Below are 18912 nucleotides of genomic sequence, written 5' to 3' on the forward strand. Positions count from 1 at the left end.
TGCTGTATATAGGAGGCTATGTGCAGGCTTATACTCTATATAGGGGCTACATACGGGCTCATGCTGTATATTGGAGGCTATGTGGGGAGTCATACTGTATATAGGAGGCTACGTGCAGGCTTATACTCTATATAGGGGCTACATACGGGCTCATGCTGTATATAGGAGGCTATGTGGGGACTCTTACTGTATATAGGAGGCTACGTGCAGGCTTATACTCTATATAGGGGCTAAATACAGGCTCATGCTGTATATAGTGGGCTATGTGGGGATCCTTACTGTATATAGGAAGCTATGTGCAGGCTTATACTCTATATAGGGGCTACATACGGGCTCATGCTGTATATAGGAGGAGGAGGCTATATGGGGAGTCATACTGTATATAGGAGGCTATGTGCAGGCTTATACTCTATATAGGGGCTACATACAGGCTCATGCTGTATATAGGAGGCTATGTGGGGAGTCATACTGTATATAGGAGGCTATGTGCAGGCTTATACTCTATATAGGGGCTACCTAAGGGCTCATGCTGTATATAGGAGGCTATGTGGGGAGTCATACTGTATATAGGAGGCTATGTGCAGGCTTATACTCTATATAGGGGCTACATACGGGCTCATGCTGTATATAGGAGGCTATGTGGGGACTCTTACTGTTTATAGGAGGCTATGTGCAGGCTTATACTCTATATAGGGGCTACATACAGGCTCATGCTGTATATAGGAGGCTATGTGGGGAGTCATACTGTATATAGGAGGCTATGTGCAGGCTTATACTCTATATAGGGGCTACATACGGGCTCATGCTGTATATAGGAGGCTATGTGGGGAGTCATACTGTATATAGGAGGCTATGTGCAGGCTTATACTCTATATAGGGGCTACATACGGGCTCATGCTGTATATAGGAGGCTATGTGGGGAGTCATACTGTATATAGGAGGCTATGTGCAGGCTTATACTCTATATAGGGTCTACATATGGGCTCATGCTGTATATAGGAGGCTATGTGGGGAGTCATACTGTATATAGGAGGCTATGTGCAGACTTATACTCTATATAGGGGCTACATACGGGCTCATGCTGTATATAGGAGGCTATGTGGGGACTCTTACTGTATATAGGAGGCTATGTGCAGTCTTATACTCTATATAGGGGCTACATACAGGCTCATGCTGTATATAGGAGGCTATGTGGGGACTCTTACTGTATATAGGAGGCTATGTGCAGGCTTATACTCTATATAGGGGCTACATACAGGCTCATGCTGTATATAGGAGTCTATGTGGGGAGTCATACTGTATATTTGAGGCTATGTGCAGGCTTATACTCTATATAGGGGCTACATACGGGCTCATGCTGTATATAGGAGGCTATGTGGGGAGTCATACTGTATATAGGAGGCTATGTGCAGGCTTATACTCTATATAGGGGCTACATACGGGCTCATGCTGTATATAGGAGGCTATGTGGGGAGTCATACTGTATATAGGAGGCTATGTGCAGGCTTATACTCTAGATAGGGGCTACATACAGGCTCATGCTGTATATAGGAGGCTATGTGGGGAGTCATACTGTATATAGGAGGCTATGTGCAGGCTTATACTCTATATAGGGGTACATACGGGCTCATGCTGTATATAGGAGGCTATGTGGGGAGTGATACTGTATATAGGAGGCTATGTGCAGGCTTATACTTTATATAGGGTCTACATACGGGCTCATGCTGTATATAGGAGGCTATGTGGGGAGTCATACTGTATATAGGAGGCTATGTGCAGGCTTATACTCTATATAGGGGCTACATACGGGCTCATGCTGTATATAGGAGGCTATGTGGGGACTCTTACTGTATATAGGAGGCTATGTGCAGGCTTATACTCTATATAGGGGCTACATACAGGCTCATGCTGTATATAGGAGGCTATGTGGGGACTCTTACTGTATATAGGAGGCTATGTGCAGGCTTATACTCTATATAGGGGCTACATACAGGCTCATGCTGTATATAGGAGGCTATGTGGGGACTCTTACTGTATATAGGAGGCTATGTTCAGGCTTATACTCTATATAGGGGCTACATACAGGCTCATGCTGTATATAGGAGGCTATGTGGGGAGTCATACTGTATATTTGAGGCTATGTGCAGGCTTATACTCTATATAGGGGCTACATACGGGCTCATGCTGTATATAGGAGGCTATGTGGGGAGTCATACTGTATATAGGAGGCTATGTGCAGGCTTATACTCTATATAGGGGCTACATACAGGCTCATGCTGTATATAGGAGGCTATGTGGGGAGTCATACTGTATATAGGAGGCTATGTGCAGGCTTATACTCTACATAGGGGCTACATACGGGTTCATGCTGTATATAGGAGGCTATGTGGGGAGTCATACTGTATATAGGAGGCTATGTGCAGGCTTATACTCTATATAGGGGCTACATACGGGCTCATGCTGTATATAGGAGGCTATGTGGGGAGTCATACTGTATATAGGAGGCTATGTGCAGGCTTATACTCTATATAGGGGCTACATACGGGCTCATGCTGTATATAGGAGGCTATGTGGGGAGTCATACTGTATATAGGAGGCTATGTGCAGGCTTATACTCTATATAGGGGCTACATACGGGCTCATGCTGTATATAGGAGGCTATGTGGGGAGTCATTCTGTATATAGGAGGCTATGTGCAGGCTTATACTCTTTATAGGGGCTACATACGGTCTCATGCTGTATATAGGAGGCTATGTGGGCTTATGTCGCAAAGTATGAGATCTAATATGGCTAGCTGAGAGACTCTGGACTGTGGTCTATGGGGTAACGTTTTGTGGAGAGTGACAAGACAAGCTTGATATATCAGAGTGAGGAGACTTATAAGCTATGCATGCTCCTCTGGGAAATTAAATATGCAAATTGCAAACCTATTAGGTTAGTTTACTTACCTAAAAGTAAACTAAACCATAAGTTAATAATACCACACGCAGTCAGTCTGCAGGTGCAGGAAAGCAACATGGTAGACATATAACTAAGATCATATGTTTACATTCATGTAGAATGTGGTCATGAAAGGGGTTTGTACCACAAATTAAAATTAATTTTAATCAAACATCTGGAATAATAATAATTACCACAATTGGATGTGATAAATGAAATGTTCCTGTGCTGAGATAATCTTATAAATGTCACTCTGCTGTGTACTGTGTAATGGCCGTGTCTGACGTAGAAACCCATCGTTGTCTTCTACATGAGGATTCCTGCTACATCTGTCAGCCATTCCCTGATTTCTGCAGCTGCCATGACATTTTAGACCATTATTGCAGAGTAATGAGCAGATCACATGGAGGATAGACGTGCAGAAGATAAACAATATTGGAGCACTCGGTCATCATTCTGTTCAGGGAGCAGACACGTTCTGTCTTGGAAGATGAACTTGCTAAACACCATGGGAGTCTGGGACCACACATACTTTTTAGGACAGAGACATATTCAGATGCATAGAGATTCTAAAAATGTCCATCATTATGGAGGGAAAGGGAGGAAGCTTGAAATCCAAAGAACACCATCCCAACAGTGAAGCACTTGGGAGGCAGCCACCTGTTATGGAGTGGTTTACTGCAGTAGGACAAGTGCACTTAGAAAAAATAGAAAGTATGGGGAAGGAAATTTATGTGAACATATTGAAACATCTCAAGTTATCAGTCAAAAAGTTAAAACTTGGGCATAAATGGGTCTTACAAATGGACATTCTTCCAAAGTTGTGCTAAAATGGATTAAGGACAACAAGAGAGGGTTATGTAGAGGCCATCACAAAGCCCTGACCTCAGTCCCATAAAAACTTCTGTGCACAACTGAAAATCTGGTGCGAGTAAGGAGTCCAACAAAGCTAACTCAGTTACACCAATTCTGTAAGAATGAATGGACCACAATCCCAGCTAATATTGAAAGAAGCTTGTGGAAGGCGACCTGAAACATGTCAACCAAATTAACGTAAGACAATGCTCCTAAATACTAACCTTGTGTTATGCTCACTTCCAAACCACAGGGAATGTGATGAAAGAAATAAAAACTGAAATAAATCATTTTGTTGTTCTTCTATAATCGCCATTTGAGGTTTCCTGCTAATTACATTTCAGTGCACATGGGCCGTACTGTGCACTTGGTCTTCTCCTCTTTGTCTGTGATTTCCGGCCCCTCCACCTGCCTCCAATCTGCAATTCCCCGGCCCCTTTGCCTGCCTCTGATCTGTGATTCCCCGGCCCCTTTACCTGCCTCCAGTCTATGATTCCCCAGCCCCTCTGCCTGCCTCTGGACTGATTCCCTGGCCCCTCCACCTGCTTCAGTTCTTTTATTCCCCATCCCATCTGCCTGCCTCCAGTCTGTGACTCACTGACCCTTAAGCCTGTTCTGGTCTGTGATTCCCCAACCCCTCTCCCTGCCTCCGAGCTATAATTCCCCAGACCCTCTGACTGCCTGTGGTCTGTGATTCCCGGGCCCCTTTGCCTGCCTCAGTTCTGTGCTTTCCCCGCCCCTCTGCCTGCCTCCAGTCTGTGATTCCCTGGCCCTTCTGCCTGTTCTGATCTGTGATTCCTAGGCCCCTCTGCTTGCCTCCAGTCTACGACTCTCCAGCCCCTCTGTCTGCCTCTGGTCTGTGATTTCCCAGCTCCTCCACCTGCCTCCAGTCTATGACTCCCCAGCCCCTCTGTCTGCCTCTGGTCTGTGATACCTAGGCCCCTCTGCTTGCCTCCAGTCTATGACTCTCCAGCCCCTCTGTCTGCCTCTGGTCTGTGATTCCCCAGCTCCTCCACCTGCCTCCAGTCTATGACTCCCCAGCCCCTCTGTCTGCCTCTGGTCTGTGATACCTAGGCCCCTCTGCTTGCCTCCAGTCTATGACTCTCCGGCCCCTCTGTCTGCCTCTGGTCTGTGATTCCCCAGCTCCTCCACCTGCCTCCAGTCTATGACTCCCCAGCCCCTCTGTCTGCCTCTGGTCTGTGATTCCTAGGCCCCTCTGCTTGCCTCCAGTCTATGACTCTCCGGCCCCTCTGTCTGCCTCTGGTCGGTGATTCCCCAGCTCCTCCACCTGCCTCCAGTCTATGACTCCCCAGCCCCTCTGTCTGCCTCTGGTCTGTGATACCTAGGCCCCTCTGCTTGCCTCCAGTCTATGACTCCCCAGCCCCTCTGTCTGCCTCTGGTCTGTGATACCTAGGCCCCTCTGCTTGCCTCCAGTCTATGATTCCCCAGCCCCTCTGCCTGCCTCTGGTCTGTGATACCTAGGCCCCTCTGCTTGCCTCCAGTCTATGACTCTCCGGCCCCTCTGTCTGCCTCTGGTCGGTGATTCCCCAGCTCCTCCACCTGCCTCCAGTCTATGACTCTCCGGCCCCTCTGTCTGCCTCTGGTCTGTGATTCCCCAGCTCCTCCACCTGCCTCCAGTCTATGACTCCCCAGCCCCTCTGTCTGCATCTGGTCTGTGATTCCTAGGCCCCTCTGCTTGCCTCCAGTCTATGACTCTCCGGCCCCTCTGTCTGCCTCTGGTCGGTGATTCCCCAGCTCCTCCACCTGCCTCCAGTCTATGACTCCCCAGCCCCTCTGTCTGCCTCTGGTCTGTGATACCTAGGCCCCTCTGCTTGCCTCCAGTCTATGACTCTCCAGCCCCTCTGTCTGCCTCTGGTCGGTGATTCCCCAGCTCCTCCACCTGCCTCCAGTCTATGACTCCCCAGCCCCTCTGTCTGCCTCTGGTCTGTGATACCTAGGCCCCTCTGCTTGCCTCCAGTCTATGACTCCCCAGCCCCTCTGTCTGCCTCTGGTCTGTGATACCTAGGCCCCTCTGCTTGCCTCCAGTCTATGACTCTCCGGCCCCTCTGTCTGCCTCTGGTCGGTGATTCCCCAGCTCCTCCACCTGCCTCCAGTCTATGACTCTCCAGCCCCTCTGTCTGCCTCTGGTCTGTGATTCCCCAGCTCCTCCACCTGCCTCTAGTCTATGACTCCCCAGCCCCTCTGTCTGCCTCTGGTCTGTGATACCTAGGCCCCTCTGCTTGCCTCCAGTCTATGACTCTCCGACCCCTCTGTCTGCCTCTGGTCGGTGATTCCCCAGCTCCTCCACCTGCCTCCAGTCTATGACTCCCCAGCCCCTCTGTCTGCCTCTGGTCTGTGATTCCCAGGCCCCTCTGCCTGCCTCCATTCTGTGATTCACCAGCACTTCTGCCTGCTCTGGTCTGTGATTCTCCAGCCTCTCTGCCTGCCTCCATTCTAAGATTCCTGAGCCCTTCTGCCTGCATCAGTTCTGTGATTCCTCAGCCCCTCTGCCTGCCTCCAGTCTGTGATTCCCTTGGCCTTTTGCCTGCTCTGGTCTGTGATTCCCCAGCCCCTCTGTCTGCCTCTGGTTTGTGATTCTCTGGCCCCTCCACCTGTCAACAGTACTGTGTTCCTGCTGTGCCATCCAGTCCCGTGTTCCTGTCGTACCTTCCAGTTCCGTATTCCTGCTGTGCCTTCCAGTCTCGTGTTCCTGCTGTGCCTTCCAGTACCGTGTTCCTGCTGTGCCTACCAGTACCGTGTTCCTGCTGTGCCTACCAGTACAGTGTTCCTGCTGTGCCTACCAGTACCGTATTCCTGCTGTGCCTTCCAGTCCCGTGTTCCTGCTGTGCCTACCAGTACCGTGTTCCTGCTGTGCCTACCAGTACCGTATTCCTGCTGTGCCTTCCAGTCCCGTGTTCCTGCTGTGCCTACCAGTACCGTATTCCTGCTGTGCCTACCAGTCCCGTGTTCCTGTCGTACCTTCCAGTTCCGTATTCCTGCTGTGCCTTCCAGTCTCGTGTTCCTGCTGTGCCTTCCAGTACCGTGTTCCTGCTGTGCCTACCAGTACCGTGTTCCTGCTGTGACTACCAGTACCGTGTTCCTGCTGTGCCTACCAGTACCGTATTCCTGCTGTGCCTTCCAGTACCGTGTTCCTGCTGTGCCTACCAGTACCGTGTTCCTGCTGTGCCTACCAGTACCGTATTCCTGCTGTGCCTTCCAGTCCCGTGTTCCTGCTGTGCCTACCAGTACCGTGTTCCTGCTGTGCCTACCAGTACCGTATTCCTGCTGTGCCTTCCAGTCCTGTGTTCCTGCTATGCCTACCAGTACCATGTTCCTGCTGTGCCATCCAGTCCCGTGTTCCTGTCATACCTTCCAGTTCCGTATTCCTGCTGTGCCTACCAGTACCGTGTTCCTGCTGTGCTTACCAGTACCGTATTCCTGCTGTGTCTACCAGTACCGTATTCCTGCTGTGCCTACCAGTACCGTATTCCTGCTGTGCCTTCCAGTCCCGTGTTCCTGTCGTACCTTCCAGTTCCGTATTCCTGCTGTGCCTTCCAGTCTCGTGTTCCTGCTGTGCCTTCCAGTACCGTGTTCCTGCTGTGCCTACCAGTACCGTGTTCCTGCTGTGACTACCAGTACCGTGTTCCTGTCGTACCTTCCAGTTCCGTATTCCTGCTGTGCCTTCCAGTCTCGTGTTCCTGCTGTGCCTTCCAGTACCGTGTTCCTGCTGTGCCTACCAGTACCGTGTTCCTGCTGTGCCTACCAGTACCGTGTTCCTGCTGTGCCTACCAGTACCGTATTCCTGCTGTGCCTTCCAGTCCCGTGTTCCTGCTGTGCCTACCAGTACCGTGTTCCTGCTGTGCCTACCAGTACCGTATTCCTGCTGTGCCTTCCAGTCCCGTGTTCCTGCTGTGCCTACCAGTACCGTATTCCTGCTGTGCCTTCCAGTCCCGTGTTCCTGTCGTACCTTCCAGTTCCGTATTCCTGCTGTGCCTTCCAGTCTCGTGTTCCTGCTGTGCCTTCCAGTACCGTGTTCCTGCTGTGCCTACCAGTACCGTGTTCCTGCTGTGACTACCAGTACCGTGTTCCTGCTGTGCCTACCAGTACCGTATTCCTGCTGTGCCTTCCAGTCACGTGTTCCTGCTGTGCCTACCAGTACCGTGTTCCTGCTGTGCCTACCAGTACCGTATTCCTGCTGTGCCTTCCAGTCCCGTGTTCCTGCAGTGCCTACCAGTACCATGTTCCTGCTGTGCCATCCAGTCCCGTGTTCCTGTCGTACCTTCCAGTTCCGTATTCCTGCTGTGCCTACCAGTACCGTGTTCCTGCTGTGCTTACCAGTACCGTATTCCTGCTGTGTCTACCAGTACCGTATTCCTGCTGTGCCTACCAGTCCCGTGTTCCTGCTGTGCCATCCAGTCCCGTGTTCCTGTCGTACCTTCCAGTTCCGTATTCCTGCTGTGCCTACCAGTACCGTGTTCCTGCTGTGCTTACCAGTACCGTATTCCTGCTGTGCCTTCCAGTCTCGTGTTCCTGCTGTGCCTTCCAGTACCGTGTTCCTGCTCTGACTACCAGTACCGTGTTCCTGCTGTGCCTACCAGTACCGTATTCCTGCTGTGCCTTCCAGTACCGTGTTCCTGCTGTGCCTACCAGTACCGTGTTCCTGCTGTGCCTACCAGTACCGTATTCCTGCTGTGCCTTCAAGTCCCGTGTTCCTGCTGTGCCTACCAGTACCGTGTTCCTGCTGTGCCTACCAGTACCGTATTCCTGCTGTGCCTTCCAGTCCCGTGTTCCTGCTGTGCCTACCAGTACCGTATTCCTGCTGTGCCTTCCAGTCCCGTGTTCCTGTCGTACCTTCCAGTTCCGTATTCCTGCTGTGCCTTCCAGTCTCGTGTTCCTGCTGTGCCTTCCAGTACCGTGTTCCTGCTGTGCCTACCAGTACCGTGTTCCTGCTGTGCTTACCAGTACCGTATTCCTGCTGTGTCTACCAGTACCGTATTCCTGCTGTGCCTACCAGTACCGTATTCCTGCTGTGCCTTCCAGTCACGTGTTCCTGCTGTGCCTACCAGTACCGTGTTCCTGCTGTGCCTACCAGTACCGTATTCCTGCTGTGCCTTCCAGTCCCGTGTTCCTGCTGTGCCTACCAGTACCATGTTCCTGCTGTGCCATCCAGTCCCGTGTTCCTGTCGTACCTTCCAGTTCCGTATTCCTGCTGTGCCTACCAGTACCGTGTTCCTGCTGTGCCTACCAGTACCGTGTTCCTGCTGTGCCTACCAGTACCGTATTCCTGCTGTGCCTACCAGTACCGTATTCCTGCTGTGCCTTCCAGTCCCGTGTTCCTGTCGTACCTTCCAGTTCCGTATTCCTGCTGTGCCTACCAGTACCGTGTTCCTGCTGTGCTTACCAGTACCGTATTCCTGCTGTGTCTACCAGTACCGTATTCCTGCTGTGCCTACCAGTCCCGTGTTCCTGCTGTGCCATCCAGTCCCGTGTTCCTGTCGTACCTTCCAGTTCCGTATTCCTGCTGTGCCTACCAGTACCGTGTTCCTGCTGTGCTTACCAGTACCGTATTCCTGCTGTGTCTATCAGTACCGTATTCCTGCTGTGCCTACCAGTCCCGTGTTCCTGCTGTGCCATCCAGTCCCGTGTTCCTGTCGTACCTTCCAGTTCCGTATTCCTGTTGTGCCTACCAGTACCGTGTTCCTGCTGTGCTTACCAGTACCGTATTCCTGCTGTGCCTTCCAGTCTCGTGTTCCTGCTGTGCCTTCCAGTACCGTGTTCCTGCTGTGCCTACCAGTACCGTGTTCCTGCTGTGACTACCAGTACCGTGTTCCTGCTGTGCCTACCAGTACCGTATTCCTGCTGTGCCTTCCAGTACCGTGTTCCTGCTGTGCCTACCAGTACCGTGTTCCTGCTGTGCCTACCAGTACCGTATTCCTGCTGTGCCTTCCAGTCCCGTGTTCCTGCTGTGCCTACCAGTACCGTGTTCCTGCTGTGCCTACCAGTACCGTATTCCTGCTGTGCCTTCCAGTCCCGTGTTCCTGCTATGCCTACCAGTACCATGTTCCTGCTGTGCCATCCAGTCCCGTGTTCCTGTCGTACCTTCCAGTTCCGTATTCCTGCTGTGCCTACCAGTACCGTGTTCCTGCTGTGCTTACCAGTACCGTATTCCTGCTGTGTCTACCAGTACCGTATTCCTGCTGTGCCTACCAGTACCGTATTCCTGCTGTGCCTTCCAGTCCCGTGTTCCTGTCGTACCTTCCAGTTCCGTATTCCTGCTGTGCCTTCCAGTCTCGTGTTCCTGCTGTGCCTTCCAGTACCGTGTTCCTGCTGTGCCTACCAGTACCGTGTTCCTGCTGTGACTACCAGTACCGTGTTCCTGTCGTACCTTCCAGTTCCGTATTCCTGCTGTGCCTTCCAGTCTCGTGTTCCTGCTGTGCCTTCCAGTACCGTGTTCCTGCTGTGCCTACCAGTACCGTGTTCCTGCTGTGCCTACCAGTACCGTGTTCCTGCTGTGCCTACCAGTACCGTATTCCTGCTGTGCCTTCCAGTCCCGTGTTCCTGCTGTGCCTACCAGTACCGTGTTCCTGCTGTGCCTACCAGTACCGTATTCCTGCTGTGCCTTCCAGTCCCGTGTTCCTGCTGTGCCTACCAGTACCGTATTCCTGCTGTGCCTTCCAGTCCCGTGTTCCTGTCGTACATTCCAGTTCCGTATTCCTGCTGTGCCTTCCAGTCTCGTGTTCCTGCTGTGCCTTCCAGTACCGTGTTCCTGCTGTGCCTACCAGTACCGTGTTCCTGCTGTGACTACCAGTACCGTGTTCCTGCTGTGCCTACCAGTACCGTATTCCTGCTGTGCCTTCCAGTCACGTGTTCCTTCTGTGCCTACCAGTACCGTGTTCCTGCTGTGCCTACCAGTACCGTATTCCTGCTGTGCCTTCCAGTCCCGTGTTCCTGCTGTGCCTACCAGTACCATGTTCCTGCTGTGCCATCCAGTCCCGTGTTCCTGTCGTACCTTCCAGTTCCGTATTCCTGCTGTGCCTACCAGTACCGTGTTCCTGCTGTGCTTACCAGTACCGTATTCCTGCTGTGTCTACCAGTACCGTATTCCTGCTGTGCCTACCAGTCCCGTGTTCCTGCTGTGCCATCCAGTCCCGTGTTCCTGTCGTACCTTCCAGTTCCGTATTCCTGCTGTGCCTACCAGTACCGTGTTCCTGCTGTGCTTACCAGTACCGTATTCCTGCTGTGTCTACCAGTACCGTATTCCTGCTGTGCCTACCAGTCCCATGTTCCTGCTGTGCCATCCAGTTCCGTGTTCCTGTCGTACCTTCCAGTTCCGTATTCCTGCTGTGCCTACCAGTACCGTGTTCCTGCTGTGCTTACCAGTACCGTATTCCTGCTGTGTCTACCAGTACCGTATTCCTGCTGTGCCTACCAGTACCGTGTTCCTGCTGTGCCATCCAGTCCCGTGTTCCTGTCGTACCTTCCAGTTCCGTATTCCTGCCGTGCCTTCCAGTTCCGTGTTCCTGCCATACCCGCCAGTCCTGTATTCCTGCTGTGCCTGCTAGTTCTAGTCCTCGTTGTTTTCGTCTACGTGTGCCTTCATCTTTCCGGTCAGTACTTTGTCTTTTACTACCTCTATTTGTCCAGTGCCTCCACCATTCTAGCCTCTTCCATCTTCCCTCCGTCCTCTGTTCTCTCTCTGCGCTATCTTCAGTCATCCCTTTGGCTCCGGCTGTTGCGGCTTCACCCTCCTTGGGCCTGTCCCTAACACTCCCTGTACAGGGGGTGGCACCATCTGGTTCACTCGCCCTCGGGGGCTCTGAAGTCGTGACCAGAGGGTCCACTTCATAGTCCTGATTATTGTGCTGACATGTTCTCTCTAATGAATATGGTTAAGGTTTATTTAAACTTATGTCTTCAACTTTATGTCAAAATAATTTCTAATCATGTTAAGCTTAAGGAAATTAGAAGAGAATGGGGAAGCAATTGATAGGCTCAACAATAATAGGGAACATTTTGTGGATTAGAGAGAGAGATTTGTGGTTGACGTTGATTGAGATGATTTGTGGTCCAAGGATGGACCCAACAAATAAAAATAGTTGAAAGGCATAAGAGGTATAATTCTCAACCTTCATTTTTTAGCTAACTAGGAGGTTAAGTGGACAGTTTTTTATTGCAATGTGTGGTATAGTGATGCTTCAAAGTTAGTTAACCCTTTAGAGTTATCTATATCTCTACATAAATTTGATCTAAAACCACATCTGATTTTCACACAGTTCCTAAAAGTAAATAAAGAACCACATCAAAGAAATTTTAAAAAAAATTACTTTCTTATTTTTAAATGAGGAAAAATAATCTAATATCACATGTCTATGAGTTGAAAAATTATGAGAACCTTTAAGACTAGCCAATAATTTGAATGTGACATTATAGACTACCATTTTATATCAATAGAGTGTCAATCAGGTGTAAGCTGGTGACATTTTTTATTGAAAGAACAAAGATTCATCAAAGTCTAATCTTCTTAAGACATTTGTGGAAGTATATCATGGCAAGAACAAATGAGAATTCTAAGGATCTAAAAAGAAATTGTCAATGCTCATCAGGCTGGAAAAGGTTACAAAACCATGTCTCAAGAATTTGGACTCCACTAATCTGCATGACAGACAGGTTGTGCACAAAAGGGGGAAAATGAAGACTAGAGTTGAGTGACTTTTACTTTTTTAGGATCGATTCGGGTTTCGCGAAACCCGACTTTGTCAAAAGTCGGGTGAAATCAGCCAATTATTTTGAAAAGTCGGGGGTCGACCGAAACACGTAACTCAATGCAAGTCAATGGGGAATCAAAGTCGGCAATGAGTGGAGGACAGGAAAACACCTACAGTGCCCATTTTAATGCCAAAAACATCAATTCTTATTTCTTAAGCTTGTCAATCTTAATTTACTTTATAATAATAGTTAGGCATTGAAAACAGGGGGTCATTTGGCTAAAGTTGTTGGGGGGGTAGGGCTGGCTCAAGATTTTTGTGGGCCCAGGAAACGCGGAATACGTCACGGCGGTGGAGCAGGGAGAGGTAATTATTTCAACTTTGCAAGTGCTGTGATCCTGAGCAAGCAGGAGGGGCCCACTAGTTGGCACTGGCACAGGGCCCCTCATAGTACGGCGATGTATTTGACGGCGGGTGGCGCCTCCCACTGCCAGAGACACTTTTGCGTACTATGAGGGGCCCTGTGCCAGTGACATCGCCAAGAAGTATGCCCCCCCACCTGATGAAGGAACCTGCACTTTCATCTGCAGCTTCCTCTTTGTCCCCATGTAAGGTGGTATAGTATGCGGGAAGGGGAACCTGACTTTCAGCAGGGTCAGATTCAGGCTGTGTAGAGTGCAAGGGGAATGTAGTGGTCTGGGTCAATGTACCAGCAGACTCATCTAGCAGTGGCTGGGCAATGGGCAGGATTAGGAGGAAACACAGATATAGGCCCAAATAATAAAGTAGGCTAAAAGCAGTTCAAAATTGGTAACAGGACTGAACAGGTGGCATAGCTAGGTACAGGGGTGGACTCCTCTGCTGAGTAGCAGACAGTGGTAGTAGGCACAAAGTATTAACTGGTCTAAATGGAGGCCAGGGCTCCTGTATATTTTAACTATCATCTATCATTTCAACAAATTTGTATTGGAAGTGCCATTGAAGGATTTAACAGCACAGACTACACAGTGGTGGAGCAGGGAGAGGTAAGTATTGCAAGTGGTAGAGCACTGTTCGAACTAGGGGGGAACACTCTCTCGTGGGTGGCGGTACTGGCACAGGGCCCCTCATATTACAATGGTGTATCTGACGTTGGTTGTGCACCACCACCATCAGAGACACTTCATTGTACTATGAGGGACCCTGTGCCAGTGCCTTCGCCCAAGAGTGGGCACACCCACCTGTCCAGGCAAACGGCACTCGCACGGATGCTTGAACCAGGTGGTGACCACGGCCCTGTGGGAAGAGTCAGTCCATTTAGGGAGGTATAAAAATGGCCTATGGTGGACACTCAGCAGCTGCAAATGGAGGAATTGGAGAAGTCAGTAAGAGGAGGCCAAAAGCAAGACATTTTTCAGGCAAGCTACGTGTCAGCAGGGGAAGGTGAGGCAAAATAATTTGAAATCCATGATTGGTTCATTTTAATGAAGGTTAGATCATCAACATTTTGGGTAGCCAGACGAGTCCTTTTTTCGGTCAGTATTGAACCAGCAGCACTGAAGACTCTTTCTGACAGCACACTAGAAGCTGGGCAAGCGAGCTCCTGTAATGCATATTCTGCCAATTTTGGCCAGGTGTCTATTTTAGATGCCCAGTAATCAAAGGGGAATGACCTGTGAGGGAGAACATCAATAAGGGAGGAAAAGTAGTTCCTAACCATACTGGACAAATGCTGTCTCCTGTCACTTTGAATCGATGCAGTAGCAGAAAGTGGCTGGAAGATATGTGAAAAAATACAAGGACTGTAGTACAATTTCAATCTCCCTAGAATGATCTCAGGAAAAGTATAGCAGCAATAAAAAGGACTGCTGCACACAAAAGTGTGGACAAATAAACAAAATAACTCTGCAGAAAGGAGCAACAGGATTTTTGCTTTTAAAAAAGCAGTTGGTTTGCACAGCACCGTGCAAACAGCAATGCAGCTATCAGGGAGCCTTATAAGGCAGCCTAATAAGCTACAGTGCTGATGCACTAAAGTATAGCCTCCACTGTCCCTGCAAACAAATGGTGGTGTTGGACAGTGGAAATCGCTACAGCACAAGCAGTTTCAGGCTTAATCTTCCCTCCCTAACTATATCCCTTCTTTTGATGAAGCTGCGGCAACGTCTCCCTATGCTACGATTGGCAGAAGTAAGATGGCAGCGGCGTGCACGACCCTTTAAAGCCCCTGTGACACCGTAGAAAGCAAGCCAATCACTGTCATGCTCTTCTCTAAGATGGTGGGGACCGAGACCTATGTCATCACGCTGCCCACACTCTGCGTCCTCCTTCATTGGCTGAAAAATGGCGCTGAAAGCGTCATACGAAACGCGACTTTGGCGTGAAGATCGCCGACCTCATGGCCGATCCCACACTAGGATCGGGACGGGTTTCATGAAACCCGACTTTGCCGAAAGTCGGCGATTTTTGAATTTGTCTGATCCATTCCGCTCAACCCTAATGAAGACCATTTTTATGAGCCAGGTGCGTAATAGACTGTGAGGACAAAGAGGAACCTATAGTCACTTTTAAGTTAGCATTAGCTTGCTAATGATTGTGAATCTACCATAAGGAGGACATTGAAGAACAATGGTGCAAACAGAAGGATTGCAAGGAGAAAGCCAAGGCTCTCCTAAAAGAACATTGCTGCCCATCTGCAGTTTGTTACAGATCACATAGACTAGCCAGAAGGATCTGAAGTGAGCAGTTCATGGGAGAAAATCCACCAATATAATATTTGATGCTGCTTTCTAGGAAGAAATGGGCAACAAGTCCTCCAAACTGATATTTAGAACTAACAATTAACAGAATCGTTTTGATGCAGTTATTGCTGCACAATGGCTTCCAGGATCGTTGAGTGGAGATGGAAGTGATCCCGCTCTGCCGACCACTTCACTGCATACAAGCAGTCCCCCGCCAGCTTCAAGTCCACGCTCACCGCCTCAAAACAAACTTCTCATCTCTCATATCCTCCCTGTCTCACAACCCTAAACAGATTTTCAACACTTTTAATTCTCTACTCCGTCCCCCAGCATCTCCTCCCTCCCCTCTTATTTCTGCTGAAGACTTTGCCTCTTTCTTTAAAAAGAAGATTGATATGATCAGAGAAAGCTTCGGCCCACAGTGCCCAATGCCCCTCTTACCTGCTCAACCCTCTTCCCCCAAAACCAGCTTCTCCACTATGACTATCGCAAAGAGAAAAAACCCTATAAAAATATCTTCATTAAATTCTCAATTAAAATTAGTTTTTAAATAATACCAATTAACAACACCAAAAAACGAGCTTGATGATAAGGCTGATAGGTAAGGATCCAATAAATGCCAGGAAACTCGAATGAGGGTACCAAATTCCTACTAAAACCCTAATAGGCTCCTAGAACAAACTGAACCTCCCTGGCAGTGGAGGTTGGCACCCTAAAGTCGACATGGCACCCCCACTCCGCGTTGGCTGTCCCTCTTGACCGTATAGTGCCCTATCAGCTACCCAAGCCCAAACCCAACACCATACACACGGAACACTTGAACTATCTGAATGATCTATCTTGTAGAAACCTCATAAAATAAATAAATAGAGGTGATGGCTAAAAGCTGATTGGTGCAGGCTGTTCCTGGCTCTGTCTTTAAATTAGGTGACCAGCCTGAATGGCCATCAGGGATATCAACAGCGAGATAATGTCTCCTAGAGTGCCCAAGCATTCAATGATGATTAAATACTAAAGTTTCTCAATTGGCTCAGGTAATAACTCTCAGCGATCAAGCTACACATAACTGGCATGCTAAATAGATGTAATATTTCCTGCATTACAGTATTCTCTCATGATCACATCACAGCCCAGTGCCATAGTATAAGTGTCATAATTCATATTGCAGTAATCAAGTATGCTGAATAAACCATAGTAGGTCACTTTTCTGGATAACATAGAATCACTCATACCAATGTCCTCACAGCATACTAAATAGATGTATTATTTTCTGCATTACACTGTTCTCTCATAAACACAGCACAGTCCAATGCCATGCTATAGGTGTCATAGTCAAAACACAGCCCAGTGCCATACTGTAAATGTCATCATTCATATTGCAGTAAATTAGCATGCTCAGTAAACCATAGTAGGTCACTTATCTGGATAACATCGAGTGGTTTGTCCCAATGTCCTTGTCCCTGTCACTACGTGTTTTGTCCCCTCCTGTAAGGGCTCATCAGGGGACCATAGATAGGAGCACGCCATAGTGGCATAGAAAAATAGATAAATTCTATGCCACCATGGTGTGCTCCTATCTATGGTCCCCTGATGAGCCTTGTCTGTTAGTGTTCCTCAAAGCTCTGTTCTCGGACCCCTATTCTTCTCCATCTACATCTTCGGCCTGAGGCAGCTCATAGAATCCCATGGTATGCAGTACCATCTCTACGCCGATGACATACAGATCTACCAATACAGACCTGACCTCACCTCCTTACTTACCAAAATCCCGGACTGTCTGTCTGCTATCTCGGCCTTCTTTTCTGCTCGCTTTCTAAAACTGAACATAGACAAAACAGAATTCATCATCTTTCCCCATCTCACTCTACCCCTCCACCAGACCTATCCATCAATGTCAATGGCTGCTCACTTTCCTCAGTCCCACATGCCCAGTGCCTCGGGGTGATCCTCAACTATGCCCTCTCTTTCAAGCCACATATCCAAGCCCTTGCCTCCTCCTGCCATCTCAAACTCAAAAATATTTCCCAGATCCGCGCATTCCTTGACCGCAACACCACAAAAACACTAGGGCATGTCCTTATCATCTCCCGTCTCGACTACTGCAACCTCCTACTCTCTGGACTCCCCTCTAGCACTCTGGCTCCACTCCAATCCATCCTACACTCTGCTGCCCGACTAATCTACCTGTCCCCCCGCTATTCCCCAGCCTCTCCCCTATGCCAAGCTCTTCACTGGCTTCCTATTGCCCAGAGACAGTTCAAAAGCCTTTCAATGACATACAAAGCCATCCACAACCTTTCTCCTCCATACATCTGTGACATGGTCTCCCTCTACTTACCTACACGCAACCTCCGATCCTCTCAAGATCTCCTTTTCTACTCCCCTCTCATCTCTTCTTCCCATAACCGCATCCAAGACTTCCCCTGTGCTTCCCCTATACTCTGGAACTCTCTACCCCAACACATCAGACTCTCGCCTACCATAGAAATCTTCAAAAACAACCTGAAGACTCACCTCTTCCGACAAGCCTACAGCCTGCAGTGATCCTCAACCTACTAAACCACCGCACAACCAGCTCTACCTTCTCCTAGTGTATCCTCACCATCCCTGTAGATTGTGATCCTTGCGGGCAGGGTCCTCCATCCTTATGCAACTGTGTGCCTTGTTTTTTTGCTCATGTTTAATGTATTTGTCTATATTTGCCCCCTTTTCACATGTAAAGCACCTGGGAATAAATGGCGCTATAAAAATGTATAATAATAATAACAATAATAATGGGGTCAAACCATATGTTTGCCACTCACAGGCTTGGTATACTGAATCACTTTCTTCACTAAGAAAATGGCAAAGTCATTTTTTTGATGCGAGTTGAGTCGATCAATTCACATGACTCTGACCCATCAGCCAGTTCACTAGTCTCTTACCAATAGATGTAAAGCTCACAAACCTCTTTCCAAATTGAGTCCCTAATGCAAATTTTGATTAGTGTCAACCAGGTCAATCAAAACTCACACCTGGGATCCTGGAACATAAGAAATTTGCAAACCTTCCATATACTGGTCCGAGACAAGAAACCCGGCCGTGGAATCGGGGTGCCGTGAATTTATCTGCCCATCTCTACTTTTGACTAATTTATTTTATTTGTCTGTCTTTAGCTACTTTTTGGTCTTGTGTGAAAGGCTAATTTACTTTTTGGTCAAATTGATGATGAAATGTGGACAATTCTAAAAGGGTTCATAAACATTCAAACATCCCTGTATGTAATGCTAAACTTTTAGTAGCATACTTGAGTTGTTATCTGTCATTATATCCTTACATGCTACTAATATTGAGGTGATTATTTACCTAATCCTTTTGAACTTCTTAAACCTGGAAATGGTCTGGCATTTTTTATGAAATCAAGAATTCTAGAAAGTTGGTTTTGGATTTCTTGGTTCCTAAAACTGTATATCATTGGATTCAATAAGGGTGTCCCCAAAGTATAAAGTAGAGATAATATCTTATTAATGCTATCTGATTGACCTCCAGAAGGGAAAAAATATATGCTAAGCAGTGAACCATAATAGGTCACTACTACGAGTAGGTGGGAGCTGCAGGTTGAGAAGGTCTTCTTTCTTCCTGTAGATGAATGTATCCCAATGATTGTCCAGAAGATGGAGAAGTAGCTTCCTAGGACAGTTAGAAAGGGCAGC

Source organism: Ranitomeya imitator, chromosome 4, assembly GCF_032444005.1.
Source record: "Ranitomeya imitator isolate aRanImi1 chromosome 4, aRanImi1.pri, whole genome shotgun sequence".
Classification (NCBI taxonomy): domain Eukaryota; kingdom Metazoa; phylum Chordata; class Amphibia; order Anura; family Dendrobatidae; genus Ranitomeya; species Ranitomeya imitator.